This window comes from Triticum urartu, chromosome 2 (assembly GCF_003073215.2).
Source record: "Triticum urartu cultivar G1812 chromosome 2, Tu2.1, whole genome shotgun sequence".
Classification (NCBI taxonomy): Eukaryota; Viridiplantae; Streptophyta; class Magnoliopsida; order Poales; family Poaceae; genus Triticum; species Triticum urartu.
Window position 1 is genome coordinate 631,374,841 of NC_053023.1, and position 18,369 is coordinate 631,393,209.

General features: G+C 40.0%; 1 long non-coding RNA gene across 4 annotated transcripts; it reads left to right on the forward strand.

Annotated features, from left to right (window-relative positions):
* Positions 1-11,170: 11,170 nt before the first annotated feature.
* On the forward strand, positions 11,171-16,898 carry LOC125539296. Of its 4 annotated transcripts, none has more exons than XR_007296809.1 (5): positions 11,171-11,377; positions 11,934-12,915; positions 13,876-15,548; positions 15,622-15,720; positions 16,528-16,898. It is a non-coding gene; the product is annotated as an uncharacterized LOC125539296 (long non-coding RNA). The 4 variants fall into 4 exon arrangements; XR_007296808.1 differs by lacking the exon at positions 16,528-16,898 and having other exon boundaries at positions 13,876-14,048; positions 15,431-15,548; positions 15,622-16,018; XR_007296810.1 differs by lacking the exon at positions 16,528-16,898 and having other exon boundaries at positions 11,934-12,133; positions 12,812-12,915; positions 15,622-16,018.
* Positions 16,899-18,369: the final 1,471 nt, after the last annotated feature.

Sequence of the window (18,369 nt, forward strand, 5' to 3'; positions counted from 1 at the left end):
CCCGTTCCCAGAACGCCGACATTAGCAGCTGAGTTGTCAATTCAACCACACCTGGATAACTTAATATCTGCAACAAGGTATTTAGTAGCAAAGTAATATGATAGTAACGGTAACAGTGGTAAAAGTAACGGTAGCAGTTTTGGTTTTATAGTGATTGTAACAGTAGTAACAGAAAAGTAAATAAGCGAAGAACAATATGTGAAAAGCTCGTGGGCATTGGATCAATGATGGATAATTATGTCGGATGCGATCAATCATGCAACAGTTATAACATAGGGTGACATCGAACTAGCTCCAGTTCATCAATGTAATGTAGGCATGTATTCCGAATATAGTCATATGTGCTTATGGAAAAGAACTTGCATGACATCTTTTGTCCTACCCTCCCGTGGCAGCGGGGTCCTATTGGAAACTAAGGGATATTAAGGCCTCCTTTTAATAGAGTACCGGACCAAAGCATTAACACATAGTGAATACATGAACTCCTCAAACTACGATCATCACCGGTAAGTATCCCGATTATTGTCACTTCGGGGTTAACGGATCATAACACATAATAGGTGACTATAGACTTGCAAGATAGGATCAAGAACTCACATATATTCATGAAAACATAATAGGTTCAGATCTGAAATCATGGCACTCGGGCCCTAGTGACAAGCATTAAGCATAGCAAAGTCATAGCAACATCAATCTAAAAACATAGTGGATACTAGGGATCAAACCCTAACAAAACTAACTCAATTACATGATAAATCACGTCCAACCCATCACCGTCCAGCAAGCCTATGATGGAATTACTCATGCACGGCGGTGAGCATCATGAAATTGGTGATGGAGGAAAGTTGATGATGACGATGGCGATGGATTCCCCTCTCCGGAGCCCCGAACGGACTCCAGATCATCCCTCCCGAGAGAGTTTAGGGCTTGGCGGCGGCTCCGTGTCGTAAAACGTGATGAATCCTTTTCTCCTATTTTTTCTCCCCGAAAGTGAATATATGGAGTTGGAGTTGAGGTCGGTGGAGCATCAGGGGGCCCACGAGGCAGGTGGGCGCGCCGAGGGGGGTAGGCGCGCCCCCCACCCTCGTGGACAGGGTGTGGGCCCCCTGATGTGGATCTTTTCGCCAGTATTTTTTATATATTCCAAAAATAATCTCCATTGATTTTCAGGTCATTCTGAGAACTTTTATTTCTGCACAAAAATAACACCATGGCAACTCTGCTGAAAACAACGTTAGTCCGGGTTAGTTCCATTCAAATCATGCAAGTTAGAGTCCAAAACAAGGGCAAAAGTGTTTCTAAAGTAGATACGACGGAGACGTATCAGTCACCACCAGAGTCTTTGGCAGGCGAAGACCACCTTTTGTCAGGATAGCTTGTACTAGTTGTCCCCTTCAAATTTGGTCGTTGTTGGATCCCTTCCCGCCTAACATTTGGGAAGAGGACCAGAGCCTCTATAAATAGGGCTAGCCACCACCGTAGTAAGGGACGGATTCATTCGGACCATCCTCACACACACCAGCTCATTGAGCTCAAGAACACCTCTCCTTAGGAGGCAATTCATCCATTATGCTAGTTCATCCTAGCCCTCGAGGCAATCCACCACCACACTGGAATAGGGTATTACACCACAACGGTGGCCGGAACCAGTATAAACCTCTGTGCCTCGTGTTCCTTGGGTTCGTCGAGCTAGGACGTGGGATTGTCGATCGAGCGAACTAGCAAGGAGGGATACTTCGTGCGCACCCTAGTGTTCGAACTCAAGGATTAGCCGGAACCCATGATCCGACACACCTGTGTGCGAAGCACGTCGGTAGAACCAGTCTCATGAACGCGGTCATTTAATGTCGGTCTGGGCCGCTTCATCCAACAATACCGCGGAATCAAAGTAAGATCTTGGTGGTAAGTAGTATGACTATTATCGCCCACAACTCTTTGTGTTCTACTCGTGCATATAACATCTATGAATAAACCTAGCTCGGATGCCACTGTTGGGGAACGCAGTATTTTAAAAAATTTCCTATGATCAAGCAAGATCTATCTAGGAGATGCATAGGAACGAGAGGGGAGAGTGTGTCCATGTACCCTCGTAGACCGAAAGTGGAAGCGTTATGTAACGCGGTTGATGTAGTTGAACGTCTTCACGATCCAACCGATCCAAGTACCGAACGTACGGCACCTCCGTGTTCAGCACATGTTCAGCATGATGACGTCCCTCGAGATCTTGATCTAGTTGAGGATGAGGGAGAGTTCCGTCAGCACAACGGCGTGACGACGGTGATGATGAAGTTACCGGCGCAGGGCTTCACCTAAGCACTACGACGATATGACCGAGGTGTTGAACTGTGGAAGGGGCACCGCACACGGCTAAGAGATTGTCTGTTGTGCTATTGGGGTGCCCCCTAGCCACATATATAAAGGAGGAAGGGAGAGAGGAGGCCAGCCAGGAGGTGCGCGCCAGGGGGGAGTCCTACTTGGACTCCTAGTCCAAGTAGGATCCCCCCTTTTCCTTTCTTCCACCGGAGGGAAAGGAAGGAGGGGAGAAGGAGAAGGAAGGAGGGGGGCACGCCCCCACCCCTTGTACAATTCGGTTTGGGCAGGGGGAGGCGCGCGCTACCTCGTGGCCCTTCTTCACTCTCTCCATTAAAGCCCACTAAGGCCCATTAACCTCCCCGGGGGGTTCCGGTAACCTCCCGGTACTCCGAAAAAATGCATGAACTACTTGGAACCATTCTGATGTCCAAATGCAACCTTCCAATATATGAATCTTTACCTTTCAACCATTTCGAGACTCCTTGTCATGTCCGTGATCTCATCCGGGACACCGAACAAACTTCGGTCATCAAATCACATAACTCATAATACAAATCGTCATCGAACGTTAAGCGTGCGGACCCTGCGGGTTCGAGAACTATGTAGACATGAACGAGACACATCTCCGGTCAGTAACCAATAGCGGAACCTGGATGCTCATATTGGCTCCTACATATTCTATGAAGATCTTTATCGCTCAAACCGCATAACAACATATGTCATTCTCTTTGTCATCGGTATGTTACTTGCCCGAGATTTGATCGTCGGTATCATCATACCTAGTTCAATCTTGTTACCGGCAAGTCTCTTTACTCATTCCGTAATGCATCATCCCGTAACTAACTCATTAGTCACATTGCTTGCAAGGCTTATAGTGATGTGCATTACCGAGAGGGCCCAGAGATACCTCTCTGATACACAGAGTGACAAATTCTAATCTCGATCTATGCCAACTCAACAACCATCGGAGACACATGTAGAGCATCTTTATAATCACCCAGTTATGTTGTGACATTTGATAGCATACAAGGTGTTCCTCCGGTATTCGGGAGTTGTATAATCTTATAGTAAGAGAAACATGTATAAGTCATGAAGAAAGCAATAGCAATAAAATTAAACGATCATTATGCTAAGCTAACGGATGGGTCTTGTCCATCACATCATTCTCTAATGATGTGATCCCGTTTATCAAATGACAATACATGTCTATGGTTAGAAAATTAACCATCTTTAATTAACGAGCTAGTCAAGTAGAGGCATACTAGGGATACTCTGTTTGTCTCTGTATTCACACATGTACTAAGTTTCCGGTTAATACAATTCTAGCATGAATAATAAACATTTATCATGATATAAGGAAATATAAATAACTACTTTATTATTGTCTCTAGGGCATATTTCATTCAAATCTGTAGCTCACTGGTTAGTCGATACGCGCTTGTCGCGAACTCTCGAGTTTTAGTCCCGCGGGAGCAACGCGCAACGCTTCTTTATTTTTCTTCCTATTGTCCACTTACAGGTGGGCCCCACACTTAGAGACCACAGAGAGTTGACAAGGAGATATCCTAAAAAAATGTTAACAGGGAGATAACAGCCAGAGACGGAAATATATGTAAATGTACTTCAAACACAACTTGTTGGACTAATTTGTATCATTTTTGAACTTTATGTATGAATTTGTACGCTCCGTGCAAGTTTATGTACTAAAGTGTTATTAACTCTATAATGTTACTCATACTATGAGATGACTACCCACAGTGGGAGTAACTTCAACAGTAACATAAGGTCAACTCAACAAATTTGCTTATGTGGCATTGATATAATAAAAGAGAGATGAATTGAGTAACATAGCTAATTACTCATACTATGAGTAACATCACACATACCAAGAAGATGAGTCTACAAACTAATAAATGAGATGTTGCATGACACCACACATATGGTACTCCCCACTATGGAGGTAGTAACATACTCCCTCTGGTGAAGAGTGTACATTTAAAAAATTTAGGACAAAATATGGAGTTAAGTAAAAGGTGCATTCGAAAGGTGCAAGGCACCATCTCTCTCTTCTTTAATTACCCAACCCACAATAAACTAAGTGCATGTATAAATTAAGAAGACCATGTGTAGATTGATATTGATCTTGATTATCGTGTGATGAGAGAGAGGTATTTTTTTTACTTTAAAGTGCATTGGGAAAAAAGAGGTACACTCTTTTTGTGGACAAATTTTGAAGCCAAATGTACACTCTTCACGGGACGGAGAGAGTAGACTAGTAGCAGTCGAAGTTACTCCCTACTATGAGTAACTAGCTATGTTATCACATGTCTTTCTTTCTTTAATGCTTGCCACATTATCTATTTTGTCTAGATATGCGTGATGTTATCACCTATGTTTACTTCCATTGTTAACAGTCTAATATTAATCAATAAATACCCACAAAATAATATCAATGCAACTAAAGGAAAGTTGGCACGTCGTCGTTTCATATGAGCGATTAATGAGAACAATTTGAAAATCAAGGAGCGGGTCAATTTGGAAATCAAGTAATTAATGTAATTAATTAGCAAATTTAAATATGTGTGTAATTAATTAGGTCCAATTTAGAATATTTTTTCTTGCCTAATTAATTTAGAAACCGTGTCATTAATGCAATTGATTGATTGGGGTAGTTAATTGGACCAATAATAATCAGTCACACGCTACCACACTTGAAATATTATTTCATCCCATAACAACGCACGGGTATTTAGCTAGTTAAAATCATTAAAACAGACTACAACTATATACACATGCATGCGGAAACTATTAGAATGGCCCACACATGATACGTCTAGATAACTTCGTAGAAAGAAGCCCACATAAAACAATATTACCAACACCCCCCACATAAGAGATTAGCTCCTTTTGTGCCTTTTTTTGACATTCGTCGAAGGTGCTTTATCTCGCTTATAACGAGACAGAGGAAACCCTCGACTCCGCCATAGATGGGCCAGCCCATCGCGGGTGAAGGGCTGGCTCCTAGTGCACATTCTTCTAATTTTTTTTTAGGTGTGCTACTTTATTCATATTTCTGAAATGCATACATTTATATTAAAAATCAAAAAAAGTAATCACTTGTTAAAAAGGGTGCATGCAGTGTAAAATAAATGTTCACACACGTTTTAAAAAAGTATTGATTGCATTTGAAAAGTATATATACTTGATATTCAGAAACTGTTCGCTCACTTTGAAAAAACTTCTTCATATCTAAAAAAACATTTATAAACATGTAAAAATCATAAAATTTTAACAAATAGACATGTATGTTAAAGAAAAAGAAATAAAAACGAAGAAACCAAGAAGGTAAAAAATACGAAGAAAATACATGAAGAAACGCATATAAACCGAGGAACCAAAAGAAACTGGTAAAAAAAACAAAGAAAAACAGCAAAACAAATCAAGACAGAGCTCTACAGTATATATACTAGCGAGAATTAGCGCAGGAGGTATATTTCGCTTATAGCAAGATGTAAACTCCCGCCACCTTAAACTTTTCCCTGATCGGTACAGTAAGGACCGACACTTTTTCTATTCTTAGTTCGCTCGCTCACATAGCTAGTTTGGTTCACAGTTTTTCTTTTTTTATTGGGTTTGTTTCTGTTTTTTCTTAGATTTTTTTTGTTTTTTCCTCGATTTTTTCGATTTTTCCTTTTTTTTTCTTCACCAGTTCCTTGTTTGTTATACTTTGATTTTCTTTGTTTCTTCACTCGTTTTCTCATATATTTTTCTTTTATTGTTAGGGTTACTTTGTGTACCTTTCTTGTTTTTATCGATTTTATTTATTTTATTTTATTTCTTTCTCTGGTTTTTGCTGCTTCCACTTTTTGTGGTGTTTTTTTATTTTATTTATGTTCCCTTTGGACTTTCTTTTCTGTTTTTCTTTAGTTTTTTCGTTTTCCTTTTGTTTACACGAAAAAATATTGATCATGTATTTTTCAAAATGTTAAACGTGTATTAAAAATTATGTGAATTTATATAAAAATTAATAAATATATTAAATAAAACTAGACACTAAAAGTAATATATTTAAAAACATTATGTATTAAGACAACAGTTTCTTCACAAGTATATAAAAATGTTTCTGGTGTATTTCAAAATGTAAATGATGTGTAACAAAATAATGATTTATATAAAAAATGTTGAAATGATCAAATGTACATTTAACATTTTTTCAATACATGATTAACATTTTTTCACACACATTGTATATTTGTTGTATACATCATATACATGAAAAACATTTTTCATATATGCATTTAAAATTGTTCGAATGCTCGATTAATTTTTTAAAATACTTTATTACCTTTTTTAAAATTCTGGATTAACGTTTTTTAAATACACGATCAACTTTTTTTCATGTACATTGTATATTATTTTGTATACATTTTTCATACACATGAAAAACATTTTTTCTATACATATTTCAGATTTTTCAAATGCTTGATTAATATTTTTCAAATGTTTTATGCAAAGTTTTTTTTATAATATATATATATAATTTGGATGTATAAACAAAAGTAATAAAAGAAAGCAAAGAATGTAGAAAAAAAGAAATAATGAGGCTGTGACCTCCCACGCTTGTGCCAATCCAGTCCGGCGCTCGTCTTCAGGCGAGGCAGCGCTCTGTCTCGCGTGTAGCAAGATATAGACGCGCCCAAGAAATAGCCTTGGCGTTTAACCAATGGGCCTTGCCCGCGAAATAAACAACATAGGTCATTATTTCGGTAGTGTAATTTACTTGTGCCAATCCAACCATTGTAACAAGTTGTGGGCCTTGAATAAGTTTAGGAAGCCTGGCCACACTGGTTGGAACTTGGAACGGTGCGGGTGCACTGGACTTGTTTTTCTATAGGACGTGGCTAGCAGGCGCGCGAGCGCCCGTTGGTGGAATCGAGCGCTCTTTCAAATATGGAAAGACCTGCTGGTGTGCCCGACGTAGCCCACCAAAAAAAGAATCTTGTCCCATGTGCATTTATTTGGAGGTCCAAAATTTTAAAAAGCTATAACTTTTTATTTAAGCATCAAACTCTAATTCGCTTTCACAGCTGGATTTCTCGTGGCGAATTCTTAAAACTAGATCTCATATAGATAGGTTTCGTCAAACTTTTTTTTCGAGGCAACTTTCAGTACGAGAGAGGCAATTTTAGTGCTACAGGAAAGCAACTTCATTTTTTTGCCTAGAAGGACTGTCTATTAGGTTGGTTTGTGTAAAAATGCTAAAATTAGCACAATTGGCCTATCATGGTTAATCAGTTGCCTATCACTGATGCCCACTTGCCTACAATACTATGAAATTGATCTACCATTGATGTCCAGTTGCCTGCTATTGATAATTAGTTACCTATCATTACTGCTTAGTTGTCTAACTTTGCAAATTAGTTGCCTACAATTATGAGGCTGCTTATCATTGTATTTTTTCTTAGTTGCCTAAAACACTATGAAGTTACCTATCGGTGATGCTTAGATGACTGGCATTTTAAGATCGTTATGAAACCCGAGTATCACACAACAAAGTTAGCAACTTTGGGGTGTTTTTGTGCAACTCCAATGCATTCAACAAGCAACTCATGTGTGTTTTCCATCATTATATCTGGAGTTTTCAATAATTTTCACGGGCAACTTATGCAAAAATTATGAACAACTTGTGTAGGCTTGTGGGCAACTGTCTGATCCGCCCCTTATGAAACTTCTCATCACCCCCTATGCAACTTATCGTCTGTCCCTACTTATGCAACCAGTCAACACCCACGACATGGCTAGCTAACACCCACGTGCTCGGTAGCGTTGGCCGACAGACTCCCCCAGAAAAGGAAAGAATAATGCTATCACACCATCCATCTCCACATAGTTTCAAAAATTGAAATCATGATAGACAACTTATATCCCACAAAAAAATTCAACATTGTAGGCAACTTAGGTCCCTTGATGGACAACTTTCATACTATTTTAGGCAATTGGGGTGTGTATGCAACTTCGTAGCAATATAGGCAACCTGGTTTTTGAGGCAGGCAACTTAGAAGCCATGTTAGACAACTTTCCACTCTGTGGTAAGCAACTTTCAAAGTATCGTAGGCAACTAAACTATCGACAACTTAGTTTTTTATGTATGCAACTTAACAACCATGATAACCATCCATTAGACTATTGCACACAACTATTAGTAGGCTAGTAGGTGAATCACTAACACACACAATGCACTTCATCTAGCATTAAAGTTGCTCCAGTTTAGCACTAGAGTTGCCTCATCTAGCATCAAAATTGCTTTAAAAAAGCATCAAAACATATTCATATGGGATCTAGTTCTGAAGTGTTCATCACGAGGAACCCAATGATGAAAACGGATCATAATTCCAACACGCAGTTTGAAAGTTATAGCCTTTTGGATTTTTCTTGTACTGAAATTAATGCATGTTATGTCATTGTTGGGTTCATATGGTTGGTCAGACGAGTTCGTGAAAGATCAACATACTATAGTAGATTAATCTTTCCATATATGGTCAACTTAGGATGATGTTAAGCTACTCGTTAGTCATGGCACGCAAATATTGTGCCCTTGCTTATTATTGTTTTCCTAAGTTGCCTACAAGCACTTTGAAGTTGCCTAACGGTGATGCTTAGTTGCTTGACATTACTTTTTCAGTTGCCTACAATACATTGAAAAGTTGTCCATAAGTGTTACTAAGTTGCATATCTATGAAACTAAGTTGCTTAGCATATCAAAAAGTATTTTATGCGACTAAGGATGATGTTAAGCTATTCGCTAGTCATGGCCGGCAGCTTAGGATAAATGTTAGCCTAGCTCGAAAACTAAGTTGCCTACAATACTATCAACTTAGAGGCAAAACTAAACTAGTTATGGTAGGAAACTTAGAAGTGAAGCTAGCTAACTTCAAAAGGATTTTCGATGATACACAATCATCCTACGCAGACTGGCAGTAAGTTGCTTTCCTATAGCACTCAAGTTGCTTTCGTTTCACCCAAAGTTGCTCATAAAAAAAGTTAGTCAAAACATACTCATATGAGATCTAGTTTTGAAGAGCTCGTCGCGTGGAACCTAGCCGTGAAAACAAATTTGAGTTTCGATGATCGGTTCAAAAGTTATAGCTTTTTGAAATTTTGAAAACACAAATTAAATGCATGCAACGTGGGATCTTGTTAGAAAATCACGACATGGATAGGCGCACTAAGACACAGTGGACCAGGTCCTTTTTCTGTGCGTTAATTTCTTTCTGTGGGCTGTGTATTGGGACCACGTGCGAGAGAGAGCGGGAGACAGAAGCATTTAATTTCTTGTCGTGTAGCGCGTGCGCCAGCCATGACGAACTAGCGCAGCTGCGCGTTTAAGAATTCAGGTTTTTTATATATACACAAGATCGGTACTCGCATGTTTTGGATTTACTAGCAAAAAGGTCCGTGCATTGCAACGTGAGAAAAAAAATACCGCACGCTCTTAATTTAGAAAAAAATCTATAATCTGACAATTTGCAGCTATTTCTTAAATACATGAAGTGTTGTTAAAAATGTTGTTAAAAGATACATGATTTTTTAATCATAAAAAGAGATGTTTTTTGTCTGAAAAGGAACAATTTTGTATGGTCTCTTGTTGACACAGGTACTTGCGCCCCTATTTTACCACTATTTTTTGCCATACATGTCATAGGTAGTGGTCCCTGGTTCATCACTATTTATATCTTATCAAATTTGTCTTTTATTTTATCTTTTGTCATGCATGTCTCCTTTTTACTTTTTTTTCCATGCATGCCCTGTCATTTTCTTCTTATATATAGGAGAATAGCGTAACATCTCATCTTTACCGGATCTCTATGTATTTTCTATTTTATTTATTTATAGCGGACATCCCATCTTTACTGGGCTCTTCTTTTATTTTTTGTTGTGCATGTCCTTATTTATTGGGTGTCTCTAGCAAATTTATCTTCCATTTCATGTCCAATCCTGATTTTGATGAGGTGTTCATCCCCAATCTGAATCAGTACAAGTATGGAAAAAAGACGAATAGTGCATTGTTGATTAATATTGCAGCCCATATAGTATTTTTAAAATTATTAACAGGTAAAAAACATCGTATTCAGATTTTACATATTTTTCTAATCAAATTTCATATACAACATATTAAATTTAGAGTTACGGTTTAGAAGATATGAGTATTTTAAAAAGCATTTGATATGTACTGCGGGTTTAATGTCAGAAATATCAGGGAGTTTTCTACAAAATAGCATGACAAATTAAGAATATCTATTTCTTTTATTAGTAGGTATAGATTTCAGACCTTCTGATGATATGGGTTCAGTGGAAGGAGACGTTTCCGTCGATACGTCGACTACTAAGATGTCTGTAGCGACTTTGTTAATCTCAAAATGATGTGCCGGCTCAATCTCTCGGAGATCCTCATAGGAGTAAGATGTGTGTGTGCGTTTATAGGGATGAGTGTATATGCGTATGTATGAGTGCCTGTGTTTGTAGTGTGTACAAAAAATAAAACAAATTTACTATTTGATCGTTCACCAGAAAACAATGCAGGCTGTTGCTCATCTACTATCTACTATCTACTATCTATCTACTACCTATTATCACTATAAAAGAAAAGAGAAAAACAGATTCAAACAATTTTATTCGTTTGTCTACAATATCTAATGACCCCTAATCCTTTCGTGTTTAACAGAACAAGTCACGCATTAAGCCGATCGCTAACCTGCCCCGCTATTAAAAAAGAAATCTACCAACAACGCACGCACTATTCTCGCCCCCCTCCTCCTCCTCCCGCCTGGGCAGTTCCCCCCCCCCCCCCCCTCCCCCCCCCCCCCCCCCCCCCCCCCCCCCCCCCCCCCCCCCACCGCTCAGCTTGCCGGAGCCGCCCGCTGCGCCCCCTTCGCCACGGGAGCCGCGGGTCGCCGGAGCCGTTCCTCCACGACCACCACAACCATGGCAGGGAGCGCTGCTCTGACCTCCTCTCCTATGACTCCAAGTCTGACGATGCCCGCGACCAGGCGTGCTCCCCTCCATGGTATGAGGAACATTGTATACATATTGGTTCAACAGTTTGTTATGACGGAATTGTAGAAGTTAGTAGTATATCTGTATTTGCAAATTCTGTACTTTGTGGATATATCAATGTAGTAGATCAGATTGCCAAAAAAAGTAGTGAATTTGATGTGCCAGACTATTGTCGGTACCACTCAAACTGACTGCGTTTTGATTCCTTTTCGTTTTCCCTTTGGCTCTGGCGACTTTGGCCATGCACAGATAGTTCAGAAAGAAACAGGAACACAAGACCATCACTGAACTACTTTTACAACAGTATAAGATATACATATCCCTTAGCTATTCAACTATTTAGCAGTGAAAAAGTGTTGAACCATTTAGCTCCCGGACAATCAGTTTGACTTCATGTCCATATGTGACCAAATAGTTTTAGGCTGGCAAGTATAACTAGAACCAGCGTGAAATTCGACCTATCGGAACATGAAAACAGAGGTTTACTTCAGAAGCATGTGGTCAGTTTCCCTCACCGGCTACCATCTATCTCGGATTTTGATTTTGATTTTTTCTGGAGATTTCAGGATAGAAAGGCAGCTTTGGAGAGGGGTCGCAAAGATCAAGGCTATCATATCAAGTATTGTGCTCAAAACGTCCATCGGGTGCATCCATATCGCCCTAGTTCATTACCAACCACCACGCGATTTACATCCACTGCGATCATGGATGACCACGTGAGACATCGTCGCCGTCCTTCTCCCAGATACAATGGTCGGCTAATACGGTATTTTGATATGCTAATCATGCTTCCGTTTCACTGAACTCACAGAACAATACTACTTACTTTCTACTAATAGTGTTCTGTGAACTGCAAAATTCAGAATTATCGCAACATTTTCATGATCTATATTCCAGCTTTTAGTACATGGTTTGTTTGAGAAGCGGATAAGTGGTCAAGGGTCGTATATAAGAATATTGCAGGTCTATCTACACTCTTCTCAGCCTGGAAATCATTATATGCTTGCTGACTTGCTTTGCTCACATTGCCGCCGAAACTGTGAGCGGTCCTTGCATGTCTTGTGAATTCATTGAAAGCGTCTAAAATATGGAGTTGCAGTGTGGCTGCTAACTGCTACTTTCATGTTATCACAAGAAGGCCAAAGCTCTCATTTTCTAGATATTTCGAGTTTAAACATGAAAGATATTTGAAGAAAGGAATTTTCAGTATCATATATCTAAGCAATTATGTTTTGAAACGGAATTGTTGGCTCATAATAATAGTTTGCTGAATTCTTCCAAGTCCCAGTTAGATTCTTCAAACTGTATGACCTTAGATGTATTGTGACCTGATGATCGTCGTATTTTTTTGATATACTAGAAGCTGCAATCACTGCTGATCGTCCCATTTATCTGCTATTTGACTTGTGATGGTTTAATAATCTTTAACCTTCATGATTCCCAGCCTCCCAGGTGACCTAACTGGGAAATTTGACAAATTTAAGCAATTCATGAATCTGTCAAAATTTGAGCTGTGAATGGGTAGGCCTCTCGGTGATGGCTTCTCAGGTGAGAGATTATATACACTGTAACTCCCAAGCTTGAAACCAAACAACAATGTCACTATATTCACTAAAAGAAAACCTATAACTGTACTTCAATATGCTTGAAATTAGACATTGTTGTACTGCGTAAAATTCGATCGTGTGTAATAGTTCTACGAAGGTAATCTTGTAGAGAATAATAGGCTTAACATCCCTGCTTTTATACAAAGTTTACTTTTGTGCTCAATAGACCAGCAACATGACTCTACTTCTGTATGTTATGTAATTAATCCAGAGTAAGATTCTTGGAAAGTTGGAAGGCCTATCTGCATGAAAAAGAACTACAACTGAATGCCCACCATTTTGAAAGCTTTTCCTCCCGGGTGCTCTAACAGCTCAAAAAAAAGTGATGGCATATTAAATTCATGAATAATGTTCTTTTATCTTGAGGAAATTACATAATCAATGTTAGTGCCCGCCTAAAGCCGCTCTGAGATGGACAGAGCAAGAGAGACCCTTGAGGTACGTAGGTCTGGTTCATAGATGGACAGAGCAATGATCTCGCCGCCGTCCGGGTCCATCCAGAGTGCTTAATTACTTGCAATTTGATGCAAGAGATGCTTCATAATCTGTTTTGAGTTTTTTCATCCTTCTAATTGTGTATATGCGTGGCAGAGAATTATGAAATTTTGATGTAAATGGTCATTAATCATAACTGACAACGCTGGATGCATGGTCATTTTAGTGAACTAGATAGATAGTCTATATTGTTTGCCAACTACAGTTAAATGTTGATAGCTTGGTCTTGACTGCTAAGCTAGCAAATTCTTCGGATGTTTGGTACAATTGAGTTTTTAAGGGTTGGCCTCTTTGATTTGTAGGACTTCTGTTCTTAGCCCATTGGGCTTGAGTTTTTAAGGGTTGACCTATTCTTGAGTAATCGGCTTCGGTTGACAGATTTCTTTACATTGTGTTATTCTTGCAGGGGGTTGTCCTGTTATCAGAGGGGATAATGGTCATCAATCAAGTAGCTACATGTTCACGAATACAAAGCTTAAGCCTTCCGAAGTTATTCCAGAGGTATTAATTTCTACTGCCCAAGTGGATATTGGTCCTTTTGGAAGACAATTTCAGTTTGGCCATCCTCACACCATTGAGGTTAGATTCTTGATCTCACTGTGATGGTTCCTTTGTGTGTTCTTGCGCTTTGGTGTTTCTTACAGAATTAGATCACAAGGGGAGCTATAAAATGAGGAGGAGCTAGACAACCACCATTTAGGACCTCAAGTAGATTGGGAGAGTGCATTGAGGCAAATGTTATCTGCCAATATTTTAGTCTTGTTGTCCAAATTTGTTATTTTCATTCTCCTGCTCCTTCCCCACTGATTCTCTTCTCTGCACTCTACGGTTGCAAATTGGCTACAAGGCTTTCACTTCAATAAGGTGAACAGCCATGCCGGGTGGATATCCCGGAGGCAATGGCAGCCACTAAATAATAAGTTCGATTGCCCTCACTAACCCACTAAATAACCAGCAATGGCAGCTTGCTCTTTGCAAAGAAAATTGGGAATGTTGTGTTTCTGTTCCATATATTTTGGATTTGTAATCAAGGGACTTATACTATTTTTCTGTGTTCTGGTCCATGTGAATTGCCTGGGTCAACTATGAATGGTTTTTTCAAGTCTGCGCACCCCCCTTCTTTTCACAAGTACTTGCAGCTATGTGTGGAATACGATGCCATTGCATATCGTCACTTGTTCTTTAGCCGATCATTAACATAATCATTCATGTTTAAGTTTATCAATGTATAACTCATTGTAAGTTTTGGCAGTGTGTACAGATAACAATATTCATCTTTATGTTTATCAATATACAACTGCTTATAAGTTCTGACAGTGTGTAGAGATAACTTAAATCAGACTGTCCAGTTTTTTAAACTTAAGGTGTGATTCACAACCAATCACTTTCGCTAATGATGTAGGGCGCGTCTGCAAGTCTGCATTTCCAAAAAAATTCCTTGTTAATATTATACAACTTAAGCTAATTTTCTTTTTACAGTTTGGTTTTTAAGTTTCATATTTCTATGATTTTTTATCATACTGCTTTAAAAAGGTCTGCCTTTGTACTGTACCAATTTAGCAAGCCAAACAAAATTTATCTTTTTTCCTGCACAATTAGTGGAAATCAAAAGATAGAAGGCATCATTTTAACTTACTGTACCAATTTATAAGAAGTTCTATTGTTCTTACTAGCCCACTAAGTAACCAGTGATGGCAGCATGCTGTTTGCAAAAGAAAATCGACAATGTTGTTCTGGTGTTCCTGATGTTTCAGTGAAGGAACTTCCACTTTTGTTCTCTATGCTAATTCATGTCGATTGCCTTGGCCAGCTATGAATGATTATTGCTGGTGGCAAATTTACTCCAATTATTTATTTGCTTCCTTCTACTGCAATTTATAAGTTTCTTACAGGATAGACAACAAAGAAGAATTAACAAGACAATGTTTTGTATGCACGACCTCTCCCTTCCATTTCTGCAGCTGTGCAACATATTTATCGATTGTAGACCCAAAAAAGGGAAATGCTTTGTTGGTGTACAGGCGCTTGACTTATGAAGCTCATTTTCAGTAGATTTTTTGTGTCATAAAGAAGGTTTAGGTATGTTTGTGCTGAGATTCATGCAGCATAAAATCAACCTAATAACCAATGATGAAACTATTTTATATGGCAGGTGGAGAAAAGATAAGCAAGACAATGCCCTTTCTGAGCATACCAAATTCCTGGGAGATCTCGAGGGCATGGGGCTCGATATAGGCTCGGAAATTGATTGGTATGTCCTTCATCGACTTCAGTTCACCATATGTTATTTCATTTGTCCACAGGGCGAGGATTCGGCCTGAAAAATATCACACTCGGGCTAAAAATTATCGCTTGTGTGCTCATGTAACATTTTAGTGCTTAAAACAAAAGAAACCATTTTATCACAACTGCAGTCCACAAGAAAATCGAAAGAGAAAAAAGTCCATAATCTTGTGTTCCTACTTACTTTTACTGTCCCAGAAAAATAAACCAAAAATGATTCTTTCCAGAAAATAGATAAACGATCGTTTTCAGTTTGAAATGTACAACTCCCAACTTGTCTGTTACTTCTGTTTGGTGCATGCTCGTCATGTTGAATGGTGTTGTAGTTGTACATACTGGAGTTGCAGGCAAAAGAAGCCAACCAGCGTGAATGCCGTTTGGTTCGAAATATTATTGCCTTGAAAATGTCGGAGTGCTCTGTAGTTTGTGATCAACCAAAACGCTCGGAGTTTTTGAAAGACCAAAAATGATCTCTATTTATATAGAGATAAGTAATGAAAAAAATTCACATTCAACAAGGTTAAACCTAACTCTCAGTAGCTGTAAGTGCTTGAAAATGTGATCTCGGACCTTCCATGCTGACTTGGAAAGAATGGTATCATGTCATCAGATGAATGTTTTGTTTTTTGTTGTTATTTTCTTACACTAGCATCGCGAACTATATGCATGTGGTAGTATGTATGAGACATGCTGGCAAGATGTATTTCATTGAGAGTAGATGTACCTATGAAAAGTGCATTAGCTGAGACGTGCGTTGCACGTACATGTTTACTAGTATGCTCAAACGCAGCGGTGGAGCTCTGACGACGTCTTAGGCGAAGACAAGGCAGAGACTTGATGAAGGGCCTTTTAGTATTTGAGTTACACAGAGTCATAGACGGAGATGGGGATGACACGGCGAGCGACGGGAAGACGCGAGGTCGTCAAAGAGGCGGAGTGGCAAAGTAGAGAGAATTCAGCTGCAAGTACTAATGCATGGGTGTAAGAATTATGTACCTGGCGGCCTAACCCACATAGCAAATCGTCGTCAAAAAATTAAAAGGGATAAAAAGTGTGAGAACTTTTGCTAAATGGAGTTTTCTTTTTTCATCAAAAGAGAGGCCTCCCTCTCCGATTTTGTTTAAATAAATAAATGTTCACAAGCTACCATGAGTTCAACAATTTTTGGGTTAGGATGAACCACTGGCCAACATTTTAAAGGATCATGCAAGATCCTGCAAAACAAGGGCATCCAGGCCCAAACAATCTTCAGGAACGACATAGTTGTCACCAAGTTTGTAACGAAAAACAAAGAGCGCCTGTCAGAATGGAGTAGAGGCCTATTCTCTAAGGCAAAGATCCACTTGCATGCCGCCCTGCTGGTGATCCTCCGGCTTGACCAAGCCCAAGAGGTGCGGACCCTTTCCGACGAGGAGAGTGACCTACGGACAAAGCTCAAGAGGAGGGTGGTTAGCCTTGCGGTAATTGAAAGGGCCCGCAGGAAACAATGCGCAAAACTGACCAACCTCAAGGAGGGTGACGCAAACACTAAATTTTTCCATCGACGGGTCAATGCTCGGAGATGGAAAAATCACATTCATAGGCTAAAGCACAATCAAGGGTGGGTCACTGAGCACGAGATGAAAGAGGAGATTATTCATGGACACTTCTCTAGCGTCATGGGGCAAGGGCCCCCCCAGTGCGCTAGACCTCAACTGGAGGGAGCTAAATTTAGAGGAAACTGACTTGTCCACCTTGGACGACTGCATCACCGAGGAAGAGGTGAAGGAGGCCATTAACGAGATGCCAAAGGATAAAGCGCCCGGGCCGGACGGGTTCACCGGAATCTTTTTCAGTAAATGTTGGGGCACTATCAAAGGGGATGTGATGCGGGTGGTGCACCTCTTCCAGGACCTCCATGGAACCAACCTTCACTGGCTCAACTCGGCGAATGTGGTTTTGCTTCCCAAGAAGGATGGGGCGGAGGGCATTGCCGACTACAGACCAATTAGCCTCATACACGGGATTGCAAAAGTTATTGCAAAGATTCTAGCGATCCGACTACGACCTCACATGGATGTTTTAGTTTCCAATGCCCATAGTGCCTTCATCAAGCGAAGGAGCATCCACGACAACTTCATGTATGTACGGAATCTCGCACGCCGGCTACACAAAAGCAAGACTGCATCTTTCCTCTTCAAACTTGACATCCGCAAGGCTTTTGATTCGGTGCGTTGGGAGTATATCCTCGATCTCCTGCGTAGGAGGGGTTTCCCATGCAAGTTTCGCAATTGGGTGGCTGCTCTCCTAAACTCTTCATCATCCAGGATTCTCCTCAATGGGGTGCCCGGCCCCGCAATCTTCCACCGCTGCGGGTTCAGGCAAGGGGACCCCTTATCACCTCTCCTATTTGTCATCTCTATCGACCCCCTTCAACAACTTCTCGAATTGGCTACAAGAAAGGGGCTACTCCATAAGATCCGGAGTAGAGGCACTATCATGCGAACCTCCCTGTATGCGGATGATGCCGCGGTATTCATGGCGCCCATTAAGCGAGACATTGACAACCTCGCCGCCATCCTCAAAGGCTTTGGTGAGGTCTCAGGCCTCCAAACCAACTTCAGCAAGAGCTCGTTCG